General features: G+C 35.6%; 1 protein-coding gene across 4 annotated transcripts in view; it reads right to left on the reverse strand.

Moving 5' to 3' along the window:
• TBL1X (transducin beta like 1 X-linked) overlaps window positions 1–17,897 on the reverse strand; it is a 379,125-nt gene that overhangs the window by 301,175 nt on the left and 60,053 nt on the right. The window contains exon 1 of one of the 4 annotated variants that reach the window (XM_043992598.1): window positions 13,877–13,899. The exons of the other annotated variants lie outside the window; for them this stretch is intronic. The gene's annotated coding sequence lies outside the window, so the exon portion shown is untranslated. Of the gene's footprint in view, window positions 1–13,876; window positions 13,900–17,897 lie in introns of those variants that run through there. 4 annotated transcript variants of the gene reach the window in all.

Consider the following 17,897-nt stretch of genomic DNA (forward strand, 5'->3'; position numbering starts at 1 on the left):
CTAAGGAGCAAAAAATAGGAAATGCATTGGTTCCCCTCAAAAAATGAGTCAAATCCCCTTTGTTTTTAGTGGCAAAACCCCAAATACCTACACATCTTATAGTGACATTCCAGAAATGAAATAGCAATTATTGTAAGATTTAACAAATCAAACTTTTGATTAAAATACTTTATTTCTCCCAGGTAAAATGCACTAAAAAAGAGTTGTCTTAAACATGACAGAGATAAACAATGGCTTTTCCTCTCAGTCTCTTTACCCTTAAGTTTTTAAGACTCTGTAATCTGTTAAACTTCTCTTCTGGGAACCACACCAACTATAAGCAAATCATTGGCACAAATACCCTTTGCCTCAGTTCCCTTGACTGCAAAATGGGGATAATAATAGCACTTACCTTCTAGGGCTATTGAAATAAAATTATATGATATTTTAAGGTACGTTGTAAACCTTAGCATGCTATATAAATATAATTATTATTCCACACCCCTATATATTTCCTTGAAATAAAAAACATAGGTTAAATTGCCTATTTAACGTACTGCTTATTTACTTTAGTTCTTTGGGTCCTGTAATGAGGAAGCGATTGTATTTTGTCTTCAATTACAGAACATAATCAATTGTTCTATAAATTTCTGTGACAATCTATTCTCCATTTTTATAGGTGATCATGTGTTACAGGAACTTTCCCTCTCTAGTTATTTGAAACCTAAGAATGATATCGAGTTTTTTAAACCTATAATCTTAAGAAAAGCAGCACTGAAGTAGGAATCAAAAGGTCTAGTTCTAATTTTGGATTCTATTTACAATTCCACTTACTAGCTGCGTGACCTTGGGCCAGTCAATTTCCCTCAATGACTCTCAATTTCTCCATCTCTAAAATGTCTTACCTCAGCCTCCTTCAAGAAATTGCCATCAGGATCAAATGAGATAATATAGAAAAAGCACTCTGTAAACTGGATCAAACGAGATAACATCTATAAAGCTCTATATAAATGTCAATTATTGTTATTATAAGCACCATGCTATATGTTTGTAGAGAGGTTTGTACTCAGAAGGCAGCAAACAGAATGCTCACAAAGGGCAAGTCATTTCTTGCTTGAACTGAAAATTTCTCTGATCATCAAGTTTAGTTCTTAAGGGATTCTATTTATATCAGGGCAAGAATGAAGAGTAAAGAACAGAGCAGTGAGAGAAGGGCTTTCTTTATAAGATAAAGGCAACTGATAATAAAGGGATAAGAAGAGAAGTCTAAGATCAGAGATGAAGCAAATGGGGAAAGAAATGTGCTCCTCTTCCCTAACTAAACAAACCAGTAACTAGGTAATTCTCTAAGGTTTAATTATTCACCCTGCTGAACAGAGAGGTTTAGAATTCCACACCATCCAGCTCCAAATCAACAAATGTCATTATCCCCAGGGTTTAAAAGGAATCAGAAAATAAGAATGAAAGAAATCTAATCAACTTAACACCTCCTTCCTCTTTCAGTTATCTTTTAGCATAAGCTTTTGTCAGGCAGTCTGTCCCTCAGTGGGAACTGGATTCAAGTCCAGTTTGTGAAATATGGTAAGCTATGGACCCTGAGTCATTCAACTTCTCAAGTGCCCCAAGTAACTTTCTAAGAGGATTGGGGGAGGGAGTCCCCTTTATCAATGAAAGCAAATCTCCTTTGAAAGTAACAAGAACAACAACACAACTAAGCATTTAATCTAACACAGGGGTTAACCTGGAGTCTATAAATATTTTATTTAAATATTCTGATAACTGCATTTTAATGTAATTGTTTCCTTTGTAATTCTATGTATTTTCTTTATTCACTTAAAAAATATTATTCTGAGAGGTCCATAGGCTTCACTAGACCATTGAAAGGGATCCATGATTTTTTTTTTAAGTTTTTAAAATCTACCTTAATTGATCATTAGTTTATATCTGATAGTCATTTAATAAGAATAGCTGGAATTTACTTGATGTTTTGTGGTTTAGAAAATTCTTTATAAACATTTAGCACATTTGATAATTGCAAAAAACCTCTAAGGGGATTGATGTTACAAAGGAAAAAGCTGAATCTTAGGAAAGTGATGTGGGCCACACCCAAGATTACAACATTCCATGCTGACAGGATTTGAACTTGCTCCTGAGTGCACGATTTAGTCCAGATAACATTGGCTGCCTACATAATGGCTTAGACATTATGTAATGTCTAAATGAACCACAGAATATGAGCTACCAAAAAACAAAAACAAAAATAAAACAAAAACCCAACTGCTGATTCAAATCAAAAAGACAAATATTCTTATCAGACAGAAGTACAGTTTTGTTATCACTCAGGCAGTTATTAGGATAAAACAAATTCTTAATAGTTGGCTTGCTATGCTTAAGAACAAAAACAGCTAAAGGTTTTTGTTGTAAAGCAGGAATCAAGCATGTTTCTATTTAACCAGACAATCCATCAACAAATAGGTAATGGGCATTGGTGGTGGGGCTGGGGGTTGATGGGGGTTCTTCATTAGAGCTATGCCAACTATGGAGTTCTCTCTGCTAAGTATCATAGCACAATCAGTGTGGCCACTTAAGTATTCAAGTTTTCTTATGTTACTGAGGGCCCTCAACAAAATGGTTGTAATTGTGGGTACATTGTGATTATCTATGAAATAATCATTCGTTTGAGTAACAGGGCTAGAGGTGGTGCATGGAACTCCCAAAACCCTTTAGAACAATTATACTGATCTGCTTGGCACACAGTAGGTGTTCACTAAATAATAGTTAACTTAGTTGAATTCTGTCTTTTTTTGCACTTTTGTTCACACTGTTTCCTCCATCTGGGAATACCTTTCCAATTATTCGACACCTGTCCAAAGAGTATCCCATCTTTTGAAGATTCAAATCATCAAACATTTGCTGCCCATCCCTAGTGGTGAGTTATCTCACAATATCTTCAAATATCCTATGGCACTTAAGTCTGCAAGCAGCTAATTGTTAATTATAGGTTTGTATCTTTTAAGCCTTCATATCCTACTCCTCAAACTAGAATAAAAACTAAGCTGCTATTCCATTTCCTGGTATCCTCCAATCCCCAGCACAGAAACACAGAATTTGAAACTTAGAAGGGACTTCAGGGGTCAATCCATACATCAAAGAAATCCTCACCAACATAAAAGGGACAAATGGTTGGTTGTCTAGTCTCTGCTTGAAGACTTCCAAGGAAGAGGCAGCTCGTTACACTATAGAACAGCTCCTTAGCAAATATTTCCTGGTAGCAAATCCAAACTACTGCTCCTGGTCCTGCCCTCCGAATCTAAACAGAACAAGTTTAATCTCTTTTCCACATGACAGCTTCTCCAAGTGCTCTCCCCTCCTCCCACTAAACAGATGTCATCAGGGAAACCCTTCCTAGCTTGACTGTAACTGAGCCCCAGCCCCCATTCCTAGACTTACAGAAGGGAACCCAGAGCCCTGGCACCAATTCGTCCTTGAATCTACTCCCTATTTTCCAACAGTGATGTGGCCGGATCCCTGCTATACTCCTCTACCTATTCAAGACATAGCTGCACTTTGGAGAAGAAAAGAGAAACTGAAGAATGAGCAAGCCCCATAGGCACTGCCCCTGCAACCTAAAGACCTCCAGCCCTTATCATTTGTCTCTCAAGGTCATTGTTCTTGAGAGCAGGGACTCCTTTTTTTTCTATTTGAACCCTAGCACTTAGCACAATGTTTAGCAAATAGAAATAAATCCTTTTTTAATTCATTCATTCACATAATAGGCATTCGCTAAAAAAAAAATTTATTGGTTAGCACAGATTTAACACATTGACAGAGATAAAGAGCTTTTTAAATTGTAAAGAATTCAACATGAACTTTGGCACTGAGGTCAAAACATTCTCTGAGGGAAGCACATTTTAGATAACAAAATGAAATTCATTAGTATAATATACAAATATCCACTCTGCACAAAACAGTTAAGAATATATCTAATGCATAATTTTGAGGTCAACTTTTGTTCATTAAAATTTGGTGGTTGGGATAGAAAGGACTGGTAATAAATTTGAAAATCGGAAAAATTTTTTTTTCTCGCAAGAGAAAAACTTTGAGAAACTATGTACAACACTTTTTAAATCCCTTTACAAATGTAAAGTCATCTTGATCGTTTAATAATATTAAAAAGTATTACATTTCTAATGTTAGCTCATAAAATAATCACGTTTGACATTTGATATTTAGAAGAGCCCATGATTTTATTCTGAAGGCCCATTCAGGTCTTCTGTGGATCCAATAAGACTCCAATCCATGTTTTCCAATAAATCCTGCTACTGTGCCTTACTCACGCTAATTAACAGGACAAATGCAAAGTATAGCATATTCATTTTCAGAAAAGAAAATGGGGGCAGGGAAGAGAGGAGAAATTTAATTGAATAACAACTGTAAAGAGCTCAGTCTCATTTTCTGAGCTAACAGCAAGCTTCTGATGATTCATTTTTAAAAAATCATTTTCATGGAATTATAAAAAATTAATGCTTGACCAGACTGACACAAATTTCTCTACTATTCCCTCAAGCTAACATTCTGTTCTCCCTTTCATATAGCCAAATGCCTTGAAAAACTCTATCCATTCCATTGCTTCTACTTCTCAAACCTTTGCAACAAATTGGTTTCCAATCTTTACTTCCAACTTCACTCAACCTAAATATCTCTTACCAATGATCTATCTCTTAATTGCCAAATATGATGGGCTTTTCTCAAATCCTCATCCTTCATGACTTCTCTTCAGCATCTGAAATTATTGAACATATTCTACTATGGGATATTCTCAATTCTCTAAGGGTTTTTGACACTGCCCCCTCTTGGTCTTCCTATGTATCTTATGTCTCCTTTGCTGGATCATCATCCATATCTCAGGCTCCCTAACAATAGGTAAACCCCAAAGGTTCCTAGACTTCTCCTTTTTCTCTCTCTTCACTTTCTCTGGTTGACCTCATTAGTTCCCATGGGTTTAATTATCATCTCTACACAGATCAATATATCTATCTAGCCATAGTCTCCTGAGCTCCAGGAACACATCACAAACTGCTTATTGTACATTTTGAATTGGTGCCCCATAGGCATTTCAAAAGCTACACGTTCAAACCAATCAATCAATCAATAAACATTATCTTTCCTCCCAAACTCCTCCCCACCAACTTCCTTATTTTTATCCAGGGTACCACCATCTTTCCAATCGCTAGGTTCACAACCTTGGAATTAACCTCACCTCGTTCTCCCTCACCACATAAATCTAATCAGGCTTGTCAATTTCATGTCCACATCTCTCAAGTGTCTTCTTATCTCCATTCACAAAGTTACCACATTATTTTAGGCCCTCATCACCTCTCACTTGGACTACTTGCAAGAGCCTCCTTATTAGTTCTCCCCTCTCTGATCCATCCTATACACAGCTATGAAACTGAAATTCCCAAACCTAATATCACTTTACTCCTCAATAATTACCTATAAGATCAATTATAAAGTCCTATTTGGCATTTAAAGACCTTCACAACCAGACCCCGACCTGACTTTTCAGGATTCATGCATACTACAGTTATTCACACACTCTATAATCCAGCCCAGAGGTGTCAAACAACACAACACCCCAGAATGCAACCCAAACCAGATTAAAAGGTAATTAGGAGTAGCTGTGTGACCTTGGGCAAGTCACTTAACCCTCATTGCCCCACCCCAAAAAATGTAATTAGGAATTATTTAACAAAATAAAAGTACAAGAAAACATAAGTAGCATTTTTAAATGTATTAATATATTTAAAAATAAATGAAAGACATAGATGATATTAATCACAGTTTTCTAATTCAATACACAGCCTACGGATTTCCTTGTACACAATTTAATGGGCCCCATTTCCATTTGAGTTTGACATTATTGGTCCAGCCAATCTAGCTTTCTTACTTCACAGAGTTTCTGGCTTCTGCCTTTCACAAAGGACATTCTCTATCCCTCCCCCACAGCTTTGCACATGCTATCATCTCCCATTCCTGTAATATATTTCCTCCTCACTTCTTCTGCCTCTTAGCATCCCTAGATGCCTTCAAGTTTTAGCTCAAGCACCACTTTCTACATGAAGCCTTTTCTTTCCTGATTCCCCTCCAGTAACTAGTACCTCCCTGACAAAAATCACCTTGTTTTTTATTTTGTATATATTTCTGCATTGAAAAGATGGGCCCTTGCTGAAAAACTTGGGGTCAGTGAATGAAAAGATGGGCCTCTGCTGAAAAACCTGGGGTCAGTGAGAAGTGTTTTGCAATTTTTCAAAAGCAAACTAGCTTGTACTCTCTTTTTTCAACTATGGGACCAGCTCATTGTCCTTCTGTACTGTATGTCTCAGACATATATACTGTTGGTCAAACTCTATATAAGTTGTCCTTTCAGATTCACATTAAAATCTGGGAAATTGACATTCTTCATTCATTTGGCGTTTACCTCCTTTGAGTGATTATAAATCTCTTCCAGACAGCTCTGAAATGTCTTGGGATTTGATGCAAGCAACACAATGCCATATCCACAAAAAAGAGCATCTGGAAAATCTCATCACCCCCTAGGAATGCCTCACAGACCTGGAATCTGTTAGATCACCTCTAGCCAAGTGACAAATTCTTTTGGTGAGATAGGCATACATCTCCCTGTTTTTCTCCTCATGTTTATCATTAGAGGGTCACTGAACAGGGTAATTTTATTGTTATTCAGTCTTGAATGATCTTCATATATGGCTAGGGGAAACCTTGTTGTTAAGAGCCTTATGAAAGTATTCTGTTCTACTGAGTCGAAAATACTTTTTTGATCATCGACAAGAAACCCAACTGGACCATATATTCTCTACAACTTTCAGTAAATTGTGATTTGGTAAACATGAAGTCCACTGCTGCATATCATTTGTGATAGTCGACTTGCTCCCAACTAGAAGCCTCTTCAAGAATGACCTCAATGTATACGTGTTTGTGGTTGAGAGAAACCCTCATCTTTTCAACATAAATCTTTTACTAATATTTCTGTATGTCAGTCTGAGCTGGGACACCAACTACCTCTGCAAAACTAAAGATGAACATCACACAGAGAATAATGGAAAGATGCACAACAGTTATAAGCAGGTTCCAACATATACCCAACTAGGAATTCTGAAGAACAGGAATAAAGGATGTAATCCAAGAATTGTATGACAAGAAGAGAAGATGGGCTAGTCACGTCACTAAAAGGCTATAAGAGGTGGGTGGTCAGAGTGGTACTCTGAGAGTCTCAAGATGTCAGAGAAAATCAAGACAGACTTCCAGCACACCCAGTGGCAAACTCTTTGGGAAGACATGGATGGGTATCCCAAGGAACGGTTGGCCATGGGTGGGTGTCATAGTCTGCATCAACTCAGGGAACTCACCAAACAATGAAGTCATAAATCCATTGAGGATTAAGTATATTTTATATGCTTATATACTGGCATGTTGACTCCCCCAATAGGATGTTAGCCCCCTGAAATGAGGGACTATTTCATTGTCAATATTTCTAGCTAACCTGAGCCAAGTGTCCATATTTACTACTTTGGACCACTCATAGCCTGAGAATTCAGAGAAATAATTACTTTACTGAAAACATACTCAATAAACCTCAGGTAAATGCAGGCTACAAAGAGATAAAAATATTCCATAACGAGGTTCCATGGGGAAGTTCCAAGCTCCCTGATCAAACCATAGAATAACTCTGATAATTTTTGTGGATTTTTAATTAGTATATTTATTGATTCAATACATTTTAAAATATAAATCATTCTCTTTCAGGTATTGCAGAAGCAGAGAAATGACAAGAGTCAGAGCCTACCAGGTAAACTTTTCAACCATGTTGTAAGTGGAACATGCTTTACAGAAACCCTACTGCCTTTCTGGACCAAACATACGTTTTCTGCAATATGTGAAAGACTAAGGATGGAGGTTGGTGGGGTTTTTTGTTTGTTGTTTTTTTTTGGTTTTGTTTTGTCTAATGAAAGACAAGTGGACAAGCTTTCTCTAAGGTTTCCTCCATCTAGGGCTATGATCCAAGTCATTTAGTTTCTTTGGGCCTCAGTTTCCTCTTCTGTAAAATGAAGAGATGAGTCTAAATGGTCTCCAACATCCTTTCCAGATCTAAGTTCTGTAGTACTATGATCCTGCATGCTTATAATCACTGACATTTCCATTCCCCAACTGAAATAGGGTCAAAGGATAATGACAGGAAGTTTTCAGATTAAGAAATCAAAGTTATCTATACTTATAAAAAATTATCTAAATCACTACTGATTAGAGAAGTGCAAATTAAAACAACTCTGAGGTACCAGCCCAAGAGATATATATATATTTTTTTTTAGGTTTTTTTTTTTTTTTTAGTGAGGCAATTGGGGTTAAGTGACTTGCCCAGGGTCACACAGCTAGTAAGTGTTAAGTGTCTGAGGCCGGATTTGAACTCAGGTACTCCTGACTCCAGGGCCGGTGTTCTATCCACTGTGCCACCTAGCTGCCCCCCCCCAAGAGATATATTTTTAAAAGGGAAAAGACCAAGGTGTACAAAAATATCGGTAGTAGCTCTTTTGGTGGTGGCAAAGAATTGGAAATTATGGGGATTGTCCATCAATTGGGGAATAGCTAAAGAAGCTGCAGTCTATGGTTGTGATGGAATACTATTATGCTATAAGAAAGGGATGCTTTCAGAAAAACTTGGAAAGGACTCATGAACTACATGAACTAATGCAAAGTGGAGTAAACAGAACCAGCAGGCCATTATACATAATAACAGCAATAGTGTACAATGATCAACTGTGACACTTACCTATTCTCAGCAATACAAAGATCCAAGACAATTCTGAAGGACCTATGATGAAAACTGCTATCCACTTCCAGAGAAAGAACTGATGGAATCTGAATGTAGATTAAAGTATACTGCGGGTTGTTTTTTGGGTTTTTTTAACTTTATTTTTCTTAGGGTTTTTTTGGATCTGTGTTTTCTTTCAAAATATGACTAATATGGAAATATGTTTTACATGACTACACAAGTGTAACCTTTATAAGATTGCTTGCCTTCTCAATGATGGGGGAGGAGAAAGAGAATGGGAGAAAATTTGAAACTCAAAATTGTGTAAAAAAAAAAGGATAAGAAGAAGGTTAGAAATTGTTCTTTCATGTAATTGGGTGAAAATATTTTTTAAAATAATTACTGACATTTCTGCCAAAAAAAAAATTTATAGCAGCATGTATTGGCAAAATAAATTATTCCCATTTCCAAAATAAAGTCTTCCACTGTGTTTTTTTTCTATGTTTTCAAAGTGAAACACTCATGGATTCTCCATATTTACTCATTTTGTCTGGATCTTTTGATACATTAAATGTATTCTGATTCAAATGATATAAAGATAAGTAGTCAGGTATAATGAAAAGAATATATTTAAAGTCAGGCCCTAGATTCAAAATCCCAGGCCTCCTACTTTCTACCTTTGTTGTCTGAAGTCTTTCTAGGTCTCATTTTCCTCTTCTGTAAAATAAGTGGTTTGGACTAAAATTTTAAGATAATCTCTGGATGAAAACAATCTTCTGGTTAAAATTTCCCCACTGCTTAATTTTAAGAAACCATCTAGAGGGAGCAAATGAAGGCAACAATTTATAAAGTCATTTGATAATAATTTTAATAGAAAAAGGTCTAAATTTGCAATTTTCCAGGAGGAAAAAATTCCTTTTAAAAATCTCTCAAACTACTCTAAATTTCCAAAATCCTAAATTTGAAATTTTCAGAAGGAAAAAAAAAGATCCTTTAAAAAAATCTCTAAAATTCCCATACAATTTTCCCCTTATATATCCCATATATTTAAGAGTCATCTTACAATGCTGTAATCAAATGCTGGTTACTTCCTTAGCAATTCAATATCATTAATAATAGGAAAAGGTGCATTTCTCAAATGAATGGGACCAAAAATAGGTAAGGAAAAATGATTACTTGATTTTATTTGTTTTTATTTTAAAATAAATTCCATCTAGCAATTATGTAATCTTTCTTATTTTTATTTTTTCCTACCTATATGCTATCCTTCTATTTCAAAGTTACCTTTTCTTAATGAAATTTTAGGACCTTGCCAAAAGATGGTATGCCTTCCAGTTTTTGTTTAGCATTTAAAGGCGACCTGTAGACTTTAAAAGAACTATGTTGTCTCCAACCAAGCACAGAAATGGGAAATCAAGGTATGTGTGTTCTTAAATTTCACTTCAATTACTCTAATTTTCAGGAACTATAGTGAGATAAAGAGTAACTTCAAATTACAAAGAATGTCTTCCATCCTATACTGATGAATTTCCACGTAAGTATAATTTACTTATGGAAAGGAAGTCTAATAATTCCCACCTATATAGTCTTTTTTTAAAAAGATGGAAAGTGTTTTGAATTTGAGCATGTGACACTTTCCTACTTACCTAATAATCTCTTTCTTTCCCTCTTTTGTCTATGTACAATATATTTTAAATTCTATAATGAAGACAGATAACTTTAAAAACATGATGATGAAGCATGCTTCATATGGAGTACGGAAGTAAAGAATAAGACATATATTTTCAGATGTGGTCATTCCGTTGATAGGTTTTTCACACCCAACTACCTTTTTTTCCCTAAAAGGAAGTGTTCCTATGGCTGGCAGTGGAAAGAGAATGAGTTGGTAGGGAATAATAGAATTGCAAAAATATTTTTTTAAAAGTAGTATCAATAAAACAGTTAAAAATACACAAAAGAAAAAGTGAAAGAAGGCAAGAAAGGAAATGAGAATTTTGTTAACCATATTAAATTTAATATACCTTGTTTTAAAATAAGTTTACATAACAGAAGTTCATTGTTTAAGCACAATCCTTTTTGTTGTTGTTCTCTAAATACTGAGAAAGAATCAACAACAAAAAGAAAAAGAAAGAAACCTGAGGTCAATAGAAGAACTTTGCAATTTCCTGAAATAACCTATTCTCCTCCTATTTAACTATGGGCCCAGCACACCATCCCCTTGAAGTGGCTATCCAAAATTTAAAAACTAATTATCACTCAAAAGTTTGGCCTGACTATCCACGCAAGAAAAACGAAAAGGATGAACAAGGCTAGCATATCCATGGTGTAATAAGCAGCTGTACTCACAACTTACAGAGATCATCAAATTTGCACACCTTTAATGCTGTATGATAACTGATGCTCACAAGGAGAATTTAAACTTAAAATCAGATGGGGTCATCTGATTCCCAAAGATTAAATTACATTCAAAAGTTCATTTAAAACACTGAATGCACTTTACTGTAGTCTAATTCCCAAATATTGCTAATGTATAATACATATGCAAGTTCTCTATTAACCAGAATTTTGGGTTAACCACAACATTCCACTTACCAGCTAAGTTAAATGAGTGAGGTTTGCTGTGAATGCGCTAAGTGAGGGCAAAGACTATCCTGGCTCAGCCCCTTTTTGGTTCTATAGCTATGGACAAGTCACTTAATTGTTCTAAGGAGGTCTCATTTGTTAAATGGTGATAACAACATTTGCACAAAGCACTTCATCACAGAATTGTGTGAAAAGTCCTTTGTAACCACAAAATACTATATTTTATTGTTTAGTGGTTTCACTCGAGTCTGACTCTGACCCCATTTGGGGTTTTTCTGGGCAAAGATACTGGAGTGGTTTGTCATTTCCTTCTCCAGCTCATTGTAGAAGTGAGGAAACTGAGGCAAACATGGTGAAGTGACCTGCCCAGGGTCACACAGCTACTAAGTGTCTGAAGCCAGATTTGAATTCAGGAAGAGGAGTCTTCCTAACTCCAGGCTGGGTACTCTGTCCACTGGTGTTCATCTTAATAAGTCCCCTAGTGTTGGCAAAAATGTTCTGCACTTAATCAATACTTGGTGAACTGTTCAAAGTAACTATGTACAGAGTGAAATAGCTTTAGGTCTATTTACTATTCAAATATACTATCAATTCCTAATTGTTAACGTATCTGAAACGTTCAATGACCACAAAAACAAAACTATTAATAACCCTGAAACTACTGAGCCTATTTCTAGTAAAATCATATTACAGAAAATGTCATTAAAAAAGAAAACTTTTGAATCAACTCTCTACTAAGAATTCTTGTAGAACAAATGTTTTTGCTAATCTTTGTCGTTTTTTATATTTTAAAGTATGATTACGAACTGAGAAGAGCTGAACTCTTCATTTTCTGTTTAGCTTTTAAGTTATAATTATCCTTAAATTCCTTTCAACCTTTCTGTCAGACATCCCCAACTTTTCTCTGATGTGTTTCTTCCCTATCTCCAAGTTTAACACAGGAAAACAAAGAGAGGAGGCTGGGAGAGGGGGGAGAAAATATGTATCTCCTGTTCAGCTCTCTTCTTCTTAGTTCATAATCATACTTTTTAATTTGTGCATAAGAATTATAATTCACACTCATGTAAGAAAACACCAGATAAAAAGAAATCCTTAGCTTTTAAAAAAAAGAAGAGATAATTTGTTGAATATTTAGGTATATTTACCATGGGCAAACAAAATTATAACTAGAAGTACTATCTATGACATTTCCTTTTATCCATATCTCAGAAGTGTACCCCAAAAAATCCACATTTTAAATAGCTAAAAGTAGAGTTTAATTTCACTTAAAGGTAATCAATTGGGTTGATGGTAAGATTTTTTTGGATCTGGAATCTTAATTGTTCCCTTTGTTCCCCTCTCAGTCCATGAGCTTTAATTACTTAAAGGCAGCAAGGTGTAATGGATGGAATATTTTGAGAAGTCAGAAGGCCATAAGTTCAAATCCTTCCTCATACACTTAGTTGCATGACCCTGGCAAGTCACTTAAATTCCCTCAGCCTGTTTTCTCATCCACAAAAGTGAGAATAAAGAGTCTACCTTATAGGATTATTGATCAGATGAGATAAAATAGGTAAAGTACTTTGCAAAACTTAAAATGCTACAAAAAACGTAAGCTATTATTATTACTCAATATGATGTTACTATACGCTTGGGTAGATCCTAATTTTTCTTTATCAATGTTTCTTTGTCTATGAATAAAATATTTCAACTAGGATGAGCTACAAGGTATGTTACAGTTCTAAATTTTTATATTTCCAATGCAAAGTTCACTACTCCCTGAAACTTGAGAAAGAATTTAAAAATAGTTGGTTCACAACATGACTAATACAGAAATATGTTTTCCATGACTGCACTTGTATAATCTATAACAAACTTCTGGCCAACTCGGGGAGGGGGAGGGGGAAGGAACAAAGGAAGGAATTTGAAATTCAAGATTTTTAAAAACTAATGTTAAAAACTATTTCACATATAATTGGGGGGAATATTTTTTAAAAATAAAATAAGGGGGCAGCTAGGTGGCGCAGTGGATAGAGCACGGGCCCTGGAGTCAGGAGTACCTGAGTTCAAATCCGGCCTCAGACCCTTAACACTTACTAGCTGTGTGACCCTGGGCAAGTCACTTAACCCCAATTGCCTCACTAAAAAATAAATTAATTAATTAAATAAAAATAAAATAAGTTCTTTTTTTAAAAGTTGAAAACCAATACTGATCAATCAGCACAAACTGATACTATTTCCTTTATTTTGGTTCAATACATTTCCTTTATACATATTTGGAGAACGAACTCTACATATATGAATGAATTAATTGACAGTACTTTTTAAAAGCTCAATTTTAGTAAGTATGACTAAGTGAGATATAAATAAAGAAGCTACACAGAAAAGTTAATCAAAAGTAATTTCATTTTGAACTCTGGATATAGCTATATTTATTATTCCTATCCCCAACACAGGAAACAAACTGAGACCCAATAAAAGACAAGAATGGTTCTCATGTCAGCTAACCTTATGGGATGCTTATGCATCTGATTATCTTGCTCCAAATTGGGGGAAGGGAAGAAAGAAAGAGAAATCAATAGAATTTTATACTTCAAACAGTATCATGGATTTTTAAAAAATGACCATTTCTCTGGGGAGAAAATTATTTTCACTATGCAAATTTGTATATCAAAAAAGATTTTCATTTATATAACTACATTAAACGAATGTCCCTCTGGCATTATTTTATGTGCATGCAGACATTTTAAATATCCATCCATATATTTATACTACAGTCAGAGTTGGATTATTTTCTGCCCACAATTCACCCTACTATAAATAAGTTTTATCTTAAAGAGTAGAGAATGAAAACAGACCACTATTCGAGACCATAAAAATTTTCCATTAAAATCTGGAAGATTTCTTTTTTAAAAGCTAAACACTTCAGTGTAAATCTTAACAAAAGCTTCCTCTTATTAAGCAATTATATAATAATTGTATACTCTAGGGAAACTTTAATAACATCTTACCATAGGAGCATGGAGTTAAGTACCCTGCCCATAGTATTCTCAACTACAAGTTATAGTTCTGTTTTCACTTGCCTTATTAGGAAATTGGTCCAAATTCCTAGGAATGCTTTTTATTTGGTTATTTTAGGAACAAAAGCTAAAGACTTTGTTACAGGCAGCCAAGTTCTTTCTTTGTCTTAAAGAATCCTTTCAGCTTTTGGTAAGGTCCAAACCACATGAATGATATTCTGAGCACAGCCAATAAGTCAACTCATGTTTTCAGCACGTACAAAATACTCTGTTCACTAAAGCAATCTGTTTCCCTTTCTCAGAGCTAAATGTCAATACACAGGTAATCCCCAAGTTGTATATGACCAATTTATGCACTATTTCCTATAGACAAACTCAATCAGTGTGCCCATAAGAACTCCCCTTCCCTTCCTAATGCCACTGTTTTAAGGTTTACTCCTCTTCCTCCTCCCATTGGCTTCTTCCAATGACCCCCAAACCATCTGCCTTCATCATACTCCCTCGAGGCTAGTCCAGGAAGTGCAATGCCTAGGGAACAAGAAAAAGAAGAGGGAAGAGGGAAGAGGGAAGGGAACCCTTAGCATTGTTTTCAACAACGTCTTCTACCCCTATACACTACCTCCTTAACCTTCCATCCATGGGCTCCTTCCTATTCTTCATTCTAAAATTCCCAGTTCCTTTGAAAGAAATGCTTGAGGCAGATTATCTCATGAAATGTAGATAAATCTTAATCAATTCCTTTTTTTATCTCAAAAGAGCCACAAATGGCACCTACATATGACTTTCTCTTTTCCTAGGGAGTGTGAGAAAAAGGAAAGGGTGGTGGTGGGGTCTCTACCAGAGGGAATCCTTTTACTCCTTAGTTTCTTCCCACATTTGATCTAAAACGACAAAAATCTAGGAAACAACAAAGTGATACCCCCGCTTTGAGGAGAGAAGAGGTGTGATTGTAGTCTTTCAAAATGAACCATAGAATTTTTTTTAAACTACAATTGAAATCAACAGATAGTGGTAACAGAATACAAGCAAGTAAGTTGATCCCCTCTGTCTGAAGGGATGAAAGGAAGGGGACAACACATAAAGCTAGTTAGGACAAAGAGGCACCCAAGTGGTTTACAATGGTAAGAAGACCTGCCCCTCCCCCAGTTCCTTATCTCAACCCTCATACCACATCATCATCATATCTGACCTGTCAGAAGTAAGTGAGAAGCCGGGGAAATCCTCTGTCCCACTATGAATAGATGAAATGAAAGATTCATTGTATGCTAATTTTTCTTATCCTATGAGATTTGTTGGGGGGGAAAGTAAGAAAGTACAGAATGGTTCACGGGAATCTTTCCTGACATATTTTGACATCCTCAAATGCAAAAGTTCATCTGCCACAGAAGAATTGTCATGCATGGTGTTTAGGTCCTAAGTATTATTATTAATATAAAACTCTACTCCACGCTTTCCCCCAGAATTTGTGAAGCATGCTATCTATATTTTTGCCACCAAATATTGACCCAAGCAGTTATATTCAAAAGCTTGGTATGATTTTTTCATTGTTTTAAAACTTGGTATCATTTTTCACTTTTTGCCTTTTCCTTCTCTCCCTTCCCTTCCACCATGTAAATAAGTTGCCGAATTCTCCTGAATCCAGCCTGATTCCCCATTATTCCCATTGTCAGTTCCTGTCGGAGCCTTCATTACCACCTGCCTGTACAAGAGTTTCTTAATTGGTCATCCTCCTACTGGTAACACCCTCCCCTCCAATCATCCTTCTGCACAAATGTGTCATCACCATTTTACTGAAAACTTGTCAATAGCAACCAAAAGAAATAGTTCAATAAGCTTATATTCAGGTAGTGCTTTGAAATTCACAAGGTCCTCCACTATATGGCCCCAATTTTAGTGGTTTAAAAAGTAGAAAAGATTACCAAAGGAACTGATTAGGTAAATAAGATTCCAAAAGCAACAGAACACAGGAGCATAAAGGACCCCAAATATCCCCATCAAGAACTCCTTATTCAACAAAAACTGCAGGGAAAATTGGAAAACAATTACACAGGAATGAAGCTTAGGCCAGTTATTCACACTGTACATAACAGTAAATCCCAAATAAGGCTGTATCTTAAACAAATTTTATCATTAGCCAGCTGAAACAAATAAGAGATAAGACCAAGGCAGCCCCATCCTTCCAGTCTCCCAAGTTTGGAACCTTAGCATTGTCCTTGATTCCTCACTGTCAAATCTTGTTATTTCTACCTCAACAACATCCCTCATATCCAATTCATTCTCTACCACCATCTAAATTCAAGTCTTCATCAGTTCTTGCACAAATTACTGCCTCCTAATTCATCTCCCTAACTCTAATCTCTAACCAGTCTAGTTCACCCTATTCCCTCTGCTAAATCTGACCAGACCACACAACAACTAAATCAATCAATTCCACTCCTTACTGCCTCCAAGATCAAATACGAATAGCTCTGTTAAGCTTTTAAAACCCTTAGAAACCTGACCCCAACTTACCTTTCCAGCCTCATTGGACACTGATCCCCTTCCTATACTTTACTGTGCAGTCAAACTAGCCTTTCCTACCTTCCTCAGAAAGGGCATTGCCTCCTGTTTCCAAAAACTCTATACATTTCTAACTTCACAGTTGTGTGTACAATTTTCTTTTTCAGTTCTTTGTATAACAAAATGTTTATATTTTATCAAATTCACAAGGAAAATTAACATAGAGATCAGTAGTGGGAACAGTGAAGGGCCAAGGACTAAAAGAAGTCTAAGAGGAGATGTAACCCACACCACACTTGATTAACTGAATGAATACTTTCCTCTAAACATTTAGTTTCTGTTATTCTACTTTCACTCATCTCAGGCCAAGGAGATGAAAGGAATAGGCCCCCATCAACTCATTTAATTATTTAAAATTTGCATAAGTATAGGCTATGAAAAGCAGATGATTTTTCATTCTGCTGGGGTTTTAACAGTTATTTTTTTAAGTAGGTTAACCTAAAAATTTACCAGTACTTTTAAATTCTAGTTTAACTTCCCTTGAGTTCAAAGGCATATGCCTCCAGCCGCTGTTAATAATTCTTTAAGGGAAAGGTGCTAGGGCTGGAAAGACTAAATAAGAAAAGGAAGGGATATCCAGACAGAATCCATATGCCAGTTTCTGCAATAACAGCATCATAGGTAATTTTTTTAAAGTTTTCCTCACTACTACATACATCAAAAAGAAAATACTGTGTTCACAGAGGAATTTTTTTCTTTTTAAAGAAAAATCTAAAATAGAAACAAATATAAAAACTTAGAGTTCAAGTAGAGGCTAGATACCACTTGAAAATGCTTATAGAAACCACTTGGGTATTTTACAGAGAATAGTAATACAACAGGTAGGAAGTGACTGGACTTCCAAATTTGAAAAAGTATATGCTACTATCAGTTTCGTATCTTAAAATGTGTTGGTTTTTTAAATGTCACTTATTCACAAACTGCAGCATGTTTTGCTATCATAATACCAG

The sequence above is a fragment of the Dromiciops gliroides genome, chromosome 3 (assembly GCF_019393635.1).
Source record: "Dromiciops gliroides isolate mDroGli1 chromosome 3, mDroGli1.pri, whole genome shotgun sequence".
NCBI classification, from domain to species: Eukaryota; Metazoa; Chordata; class Mammalia; order Microbiotheria; family Microbiotheriidae; genus Dromiciops; species Dromiciops gliroides.